The sequence below is a fragment of the Protopterus annectens genome, chromosome 2.part1 (assembly GCF_019279795.1).
Source record: "Protopterus annectens isolate FY-2018-M chromosome 2.part1, PAN1.0, whole genome shotgun sequence".
NCBI lineage: Eukaryota > Metazoa > Chordata > Ceratodontiformes > Protopteridae > Protopterus > Protopterus annectens.
The window spans coordinates 1,920,779,070-1,920,787,942 of record NC_056729.1 but is presented as its reverse complement, the minus strand read 5'-3'; positions in this window follow the sequence as shown (position 1 = coordinate 1,920,787,942).

Below are 8,873 nucleotides of genomic sequence, written 5' to 3'. Positions count from 1 at the left end.
GTTAATTGAATAAAATGGTAGATTAATCAAGGCTTGGGACTTGACTAAACAGACTTAAAATTCATCAGATTTAATGTCTATCATCTGGGAAGGCAATGTTTATTTACCATATAACCAAACTACTGTTTGTTAGGAGCTAGTAAATTCTGTATGGTTGTACAATGGTGGTGGAAACAATTGTAGAAACTTTTTTATTTCTTATTTTATTATTTTTTATTAGTGTGGCTCTTCATGATAATCTCCAGATATTGATCAGAACATTGTCTAGACTTTGCAGCAGATTTATAGTAAATAGGCTTTACTACTTTGAAGTGTTTTAAAAGAATGTTTTTTCTTCTTTAAGGACAAAGAATGCAGCAAGTATGTTAATGCTGTATAAGGAAATAAGGAAAAAGATGGTCATCTGTTATTTACTGTTTTACTGATATCTGTAGAAATTATGTAAATATCCACAGTAGATATGCAAAAGAAGTCAATGGGATATTATAACAATGCCTAACATACAAAGCTATGTCACACCCAGAGCTGTTGTACATGCTCCACTTAAAGAAATCCCAATCCCTCCGAGCTACACTCTATAGGGACTTAAACCTTGTCACCACAATAAACAGAACATGCTGAAGGGATAGATTCCTGTTCCAGACACTTCCCATACTCTGGAACAAACTACCTATCTATATCAAACAAAGCTCCTCATTAGCACTCTTCAAGAAAAAAATTTGATGATTGGATGGGAGATAGGAAATTCACCCCGGGGATCACTTCTGTGGATCTACTCAACAGGGGCACAGAAAAATAATTTTCTTGGGTGGCGAAAGCCAGGGTGCCTTTTTGGCTAGGCGTATATAGGCTCTAGGGCCAGTAGCCTAGTACCTACCTATGAACCTAGTATATATGACATTGGCTATGAAGTTAATGAGCAATTTATATATGTCATTCAAGCTGTCATTAACTATTGACATTTGTAATTTGCTAAATGGATACATCTGCTCTTTGAATTTTAGGATATGATGGACAGGATTTATAAATGCTAGTGACATCACTCTAAGCACATTTGCACAACAAGCAGAGATCAGCAGGGTGTGTGAAACTCAGAAAAAAAAACTCTATAGCATATGAGTGGGATAGGAGAATCTCATCCTTAGTTCTTTAAATTTCATCACAAACCTCATAGGTATGCATCAAAAGTCACTGTAGCTTGTTCAGGGCAACAAACTGTCATACATTATTTTGATCATTATTTTTCACCTTTTTATAGTCAAATATCAGATGCAGCTATTCTTGGAAACTGCATGTAAGGAAACATGCCTTTAAAAATATCTGATAGCAACAGCTTGAAATATATTAATGTACTATATTTGTTCTTTCAATTTTGTTCCTGTCTGGCGTCAAAGTGAGACACAGAATGGGGCTGTCTTTGGGGCTAAAGGTGAGGAGATATGAATATATATATTTGACAGCAGCCACTTGAAATATGAATGTGCACATTTGTATCTTCACCTCAGCCCTTTTTTTGAGGGGGTGGGTAGGGAAGCAAGTACTGTTCCCAGATATGATTTCTGTATCCTTGCAAACATTTGCCTTCTTAGTTTATTGTGAAATTATGCTTTGTCAGAGACCCAGACCTCTCAACTGGCCCTATTTTGGAGGAATAGTCCTATATTCAAGCCTAATTTACCCCTAAACAGGATGACCCTATGTTTCAAGGTATGCCTTTATTTTCCAGCTTGATTTAGCCTTTCACTAAATTTTCTAAATCCTCATCACATGTAAGTTTTGAAACTGTCTTCTACACAGAAAAGCATACTACATGACCAAGATACACGTGGCAACAATAATTTCATGAAAGAGGACACATATCATATAGATCTCTTCTTCTGTAGCAAAAATAAATGACCTTGTGTGATAGAATTTTGCAACATAGTTCACTTTTTAATTAACATTTGTTGACCAGGAAAGTCCAACTATAGCAGAGCCTATTTTCAGTGGACACCTATGGAGAAATGTTCCAGATGCATGTCTTTGAAATGTTGGAGGAAACCCACATGACTGCAGGGAAAATGTGCAGACTCCACACAGAAGGCACCCCAGCCAAGAATCAAACCAGAAAACCTCCTGCTGTGACTAAGCACTGCACTACCACAGCCACCTTAACAATCAGGCCTCAAACTCACACACCTGTATTTGGGAGTCCAGTGCTCCACCACTAGCCCACACCTACATGACACCACATATATGACTCAGACACTCTTGACGACATTAATACATGAGTTTTACATGTTTCCATTTATTTTTATTGCACTGCTTATTTGCACTGATTGTTGTTATCATTTACGTATTTGTGTTATTTACTGGGACAGTCTGACTAAACATAATCCATTTTCAGTGAATTCTAGGGCAGAAAACTGCAAAACTGTAACACATTAGCGCCTTACAAGACATATATGTACAAAACCAGAAAACAACATTCACAATAATAACATATTTGAAGGTATATATCATTGGAATACATATCACAGGTCAGACAACAATTAGAATTTTAGCATTTTCAAAGTATAAATTATGTTTACATTATAATATGCAACATGGACGAAAAAATAGCAGGGAGATATAACTATTCAGCCTTTAATTTTAAGTCTTTTTGGAAAGTTTTCAATGTTTTAGATGTGATTGTTTTATACCTTGTCATTTTATATTTTGTACTGCTTTAGTAAATCCAGACACAAACAAAAACCAACACTGGACTAATTCTAGTGGCTCCATAAAATAAATTTGTAACCCATTGCAACAATACACCTATGTGCGTGTAAATGCAACATGTAACAACATGTAAGGGCTGTGTATATGGGTTGTGCATACTTATGTATAGTCTAAGGTTTGTGCATATGTGTGCATATTGTAAACATATATGGTTTGTGCATATGTGTACATATTGTAAACATATATATGGGCGCAAAAGTATATGATAAATAGTTGCAGTACACTTTGTCAAATGCATACTTTGTCAACAGATATTTCTGCATTCTAAAGTTACCAAAATTACAATGTGTCAGGTACAGCTGTCAATGAAAGCAGCAACACGGAATGTTGTTTTTCTGCAGGGGATGTGTGCTTGCAGTCAAGGTAAGTGGATGTGTATGTTAAAGCTGCAAGCTTAGGATATACCAAACGTTTTGGCCTTAGAGCTAAGAGTTATGTGATAGTGTTCATGGGTTAGGAAAACAGTAATGGCTAAGAAAGGGGATAGATTTTTTTTTCTATGTACTTTTGTGATTTTGCGTTTATTATGTGTGTAAGTGAATTGTTTTAAGGAAAGTCTTTTTACTAAGGTAATGTATTGGGCTGTCAGTTAGGGTCTGGGGCATAGTTTGGGTTAGGCAAGCATACATTATGTATGATGGTACAGAATTATAAAGTTACCATTTCATATCTGCATATAAACTGTACACACAGAAGGCACACACTCAAAAAAAAATCATACCTAAAAACTTACAGTTTCAAGGAAATATCCTCCAGGATGGATAATTGCTATCATGCCATTAATAACTGCTGAGCACACGATACCTTAAGTTATAAACAGCTTATGACTCAGCGTACGTTGTTGTGCTTAACACTGACTTGGATGAGACACCCAGCTCAGAAAAGGATATCAGCTTCTGTTTGAAAACAAAAAGCTGCATACATGGCTCACTGTGTTTCATGCCTAGATTTGCCACTGATAGCATCACTTGTAGATACATAGTGCATGATATTCCCTGAGATTTATGAAACTCCATGCAGGAACGGTGTGGTTCATGTCTGTGTAGGACAGCAGCACTCCTTGCATATGCATGAAGGAGTGCTGCTGTTTAATCTACAAGAACACTAACTGTGAACGAGTGCAGGGTGCGTGTCCTTGTAGTGCATGGAAACTAAATACACCCCCTGCACTCAGAAAGTGCCTTACAGCACTTTCTAAGCTGAACTGATATAATATTAGACCTTTGCTCTAATATCATGCCAGTATTTCAGTGTCTGCGGACAGTGAAATGATAAAATGATCATTTCAGTGTCCACGGACACTGAAATACAAATGGCCATAAGAAAGCAGTGCAGGGGGTCTGTTACAAGTTCTGTGACACACCCCCTGCATTGCTAAAGCACTGTATGGCACTCATACTGCTCAACCATTCAGAACAAGAAACTGGACAAAGCCAAAAATAATGTGGGGACAAAGGTCCCCACATAGGGACAAATTTTAAATAGTACTCTGATAAACCACTAGAAAGTGGCTACAATAAAAGCAGTTGGGTTAGCATACATTTTCCAAAGGATATGAAGTCTTAAACTCAAATAGTGGTCATCATACATCTCAGCCTCTTAGAGCAAAAAAATCTGGACAAAGCCTAAAATTATGGGAGGACAAATAAGGACAGATTTTAAATATTGCTCTCACACACTTAGAAAGTTGATAGATAACAGGATATGTATTAGCAGAGTCCCTGAAGGCTAGAAGCCTGAAAGCTAAATCAATGCCAGTATTTCATGACTGTAGTCCAAAGTAGTTGTCAAAACATGACAATGCACACCCATATAACCTAATAATATCATAATAATATATAAACTTGCTTTCCAGTAGCCTAAGGAATGTTTAATTGTAGCTAAGTGGGTGTGCATGTTATGGCCGTCCGCTTAGCATAGCATAGCTTAAACATCCGATAGGAGCTAAATTCAAATAGACAGATGAAATTTCTAAACCAGGTTAATGTAGTGGTTATAATCACAGCTTTACATGTAGGCATTTATGGTTCAAGTCCCAAGACTGCCAATTTATTTTCCAATGTGAAAGTAGTGATAAAATTATTTTAGTAAACTTAAATTATGTAGCAACCTTTTTTTGTCAACCAGGTTAGTGTAGAAGTTCCAAAAGTGAGATGTCAAGGTAGAAAAGATAAGAAACCCCCATATAAACACAAGTGTCATTAATTACTGACATAAATCCTTGGATCATCACCATGATTTACCAGACAAATACAAATAAATTTTTTCATAGCGTCATAGGTTCATAGGTTGATACTAGGCTATCTACCCTAGGGCATTTACAAGACTAGCCAAAGTGTGTTTGGCTTTCACCACCCTTTTAGATTTTTTTGACTGTGCCTCTGTATAGTAGGTCACAGAAGATAGCCCTTTTATGGTTAGTTTACTGTGCCTCTGTCTAGTAGGGACACAGAAGAGATCCCCGGGATAAACCTACAATCTCCCATCCACTCGTCAAGATTTCTCTTGAAGAGGGTCATTGAGGGGCTCTGCCTAACATGGATTGGGATTTTGTTCCAGAGTGAGGGGAGCCTCTGGGATATGAATCTGTCCCTCCAGCATGTCCGATTTATTTCTGTGCTGAGGTTTAAGTCAATGGAGCATGTATCTCTAAGGGATTTGGATTTCCTGAGGTGGAGCATGTCCATTAAATTTGGGTTGGACATGGCTTTATACGTCAGGCACAGATCGCCTCTGAGTAAGTAGTAAGCAACTGAATAGAGCTGGAGTTTCTTTAGAGTAACTGTGTAGGGCATCTGTTTGAGCCCCTTAATCCTCTTGGTGAGGTACTTTTGGGGTTTTTGCAGTTGCTGCAGGTGTCGGGTAAGGTACATCCCAAATGGGGCATTGTACTCAATTATGGGCCTGATGAGTGATGAGTAGAGGGGCACAATGACTTCTCTTGGTCTAGATGTGAACCCTTTCGTGATGAGGTGGGCTATATAGAAGGTCTTTCTAACCACTTTGGCAATGTGATTGTCAAAGGAGAGATTGCTATCTACTTGGGTCCCCAAATCCCTAATTACTTCTTCCGTACTTAATGGTTTTCCGCCTATGTGGTAGTTTGTGAGCACTTTGTTTTTCCCAAAGGGGATGACTTTGCACTTTTTGGCATTTAGCTTTAGGCCATGGCTGTGGCACCAGTTATCCGTCTCTGTGAGACCCTTTTGAAGGATGCTTGTGTCAGTTGGTGAGTCAATTATGGCACCCAGTTTGCAGTCATCTGCAAACTTGGTCAGCCATAGTCCTCCTGTGTTAGCATGTACCGCCGAGAAATATATACCGAACAGGAGAGGTCCCAGGACTGAGCCTTGTGGGATGCCACTTGTAACTGGTTTAGAGTCTGACATGGCACCTGCAATTCTGACCATGTGGGTTCTATCCCTGAGCCAGTTTGCAACCCATCTTGTGACATAGGGGTTGATATTTAAGCTGGTGAGCTTATTTATGATGCCCAAATGGGGTATTGTGTCAAAGGCTTTTGCGAGGTCCAGGTAGGCTGTGTGGACTACCTTCCCTTCATCTATTGCCTTAGTGACTGCTTCAAAAAAGTCAACCAGGTTCAGGAGGCAAGATCTGCCCTTGACAAAGCCAAATTGGGTGGGTTCCAGTGTTTGGAGGTTCCCAGTGTCTTTGTTTATGAGTTCCATGATGATACGCTCCATAGCTTTGCAGACCAGGCTAGTCAGGCTTACAGGGCGATAATTTCCGGGGTCCGTTGTGGCACCACCTTTGTGGAGTGGGACCACTGTTGCTGTACGCCATTCCTTGGGTACATATCCTGTAGTGAGGCTGAGACTGAACAGTGACATTATATGAGGGTTCAGTTCTTCTTGAAGCTCATGTAAGATGCAGCCCGGGACACCGTCCGGTCCCATTGATGCTGTGTTTTTTGCTTTGGAGAGGGCAGCTCTCACCTGTGTATCTGTGATGTCAGGGAGGCTACACTCTGTTGGAATAGACATTTGATCTTTTGGGGGGAGGGGGGAGAAGTTTGCACTGAATCTGTCTGCCAGGATGTTGGCAATGTCTGTGGGTTCAGTGTATTTTTTGTCATTTTGTACTAACTCAGAGCATATCTAGGAGTTGCCACCCAGGTTCCTGACATAACTGAAGAAGGTCTTGTGATTATCTTTAGCGTCTTGTGCAATTTTTATTTCGAAGCTGGCCTTGGATGATTTTATGAGGGATCGTAGTTTCTTGCTAGTGCAGATCAGAGATGCTTTCCCTTTTTGGGATTTTGCTCTATCATGTAGTAGCCCTGTTGTATAGCTTGTTTATGGCTGGGGTCCACTAGACAGGTCTACTGCCCTTGGAGGAGTGAGTCTTGGTTTTATTTGGGATTGCATGATCCATGCATTCCTGTAGGTGTCCATAGAATGCGTTTGTAAAGGATTCTGTGGTTTGGGCCGTATTTTCCACTGGCCCGGGGGCTTTGAAGGATTCCACCTTGGTTTTGAGAAGTGTGAAGTTTGCTTTTGAGAAGTTCTTCACCGTGATTTCCTTGGCTGGGGGTGGGGACAGGATGAGGATGTCCAGTGAGATTAATTTATGGTCAGATCTTACCAATGAGGGGTATACCTCTGGTGTGGAACAATGAGTCCCCATGTTGGTGATGATCAGGTCCAATATGTTTTCCCCTCTTGTGGGAATGGTGACCACTTGTTCCATGGCATTTGAGTTTATAAATTCTAGGAACCATTGGGCGAGGGTGTTGGGGCTTGAGTGGTGCTCCCAATCTATGTTTGGGTAGTTGAAGTCACACAATATGATGGTTTTTGGAGAGACCTTCATATTTTCCAGTGTTCTCAAGAAAGCTGAGTGAGGTTTCTGAGTTTGGGAGGGTGGTCTGCAGCAGGCTACAAACTGAAAGGCAGTTTTGCACACATGGTTTTCTCTGCTGCTTCGTGCAGTGCCACATTATCTGGAGGTGTGGGTATCTTTGATGAATATGGATACTCCCCCTCCTTTTGTGGTTCGGTCCGAGTTTTAGGGCCGAAAAGCATGGTATGAGGTATAACCTGGTAGTACTGGGGTGCTCTCAGGAGCCTTGAACCAGGTTTCTGTTACTGCACAGATATCTATATTCTCCATACTGAGAAGAGCCTCGAGTGCGTGCATCTTGAGGTTTAAACTTCTGGCGTTGAGCAGCATTACCCTTAGTTTCTTTTTCCTTGTGTTGTCTATGGAGGTGGGTTTGTCTTTTGAGCCTTGCCTAAAAAGGCACTATGAGGGTGGCAAGAGCCTTAGCCAGTATTCGAAAGCCCAGGGGTGACAGGTGCAAGCCGTCCCTAGCGAAGCAATGTGGCTTGTCGAGCATGTCATCCCAGGCTGACAGACACTGGATCCCCTTTGAATGACGCCAATACTTTAGCCAATTGTTAAAATTGATAATTTTGTCTTTATACTGTGGCATCATTCTTGGTGAGGGTAAGATGCTACTCAAGGTCAGGGTCATACCAGCCTGGGCTACATGATCAGAGAGCTCCTCTATGTCTCTTTTCATGTAGTCCAGGGAGATACATCTCAGGTCATTCACACCAGCATGGACAATGATGGAGTCATATTTGTACTTGCTTTGGAGTGACCTGAGTGCTTGTGTTATGTAGCAGATCCTAGCACCTGACAGGCAGCTTACAGTGACCTTCTCCTTGTTCAGCCTGGTGAGTGGGACATCAGTGTGTCTGACAATAGAGTCACCTATAACAAGTGTATTAGGTGTGTTGTTTACCCTTAAGGGCTGTGACTGTGTGGCACACTGACTTTGTGAACTATGTGATATGTGGGTATTGTTGTGGGGTAGCAGTTGTTTGGCTGTCTGCTTTGGAGGTCTCTGCTGCTTAGGCAGATTTTTATTTAGAGCCTCTGAGTATGTTTTTGTGTGTTTATGTGTTTGGTTTGCTGTTGCTATAGGTCTATGTGAGACTGGATTTGTGGTTTGTGTGGTTACCTTCTCCTCCTGATTGACTGTGTCAATCATGGGTTGAGAGAGCTCAGCCTCCAGTTTGGCTATATAGTTGCATCTCTTACATATATTTGAGTTTGTTGGGAGGATGAGAGAGTTGTTTGTGTAC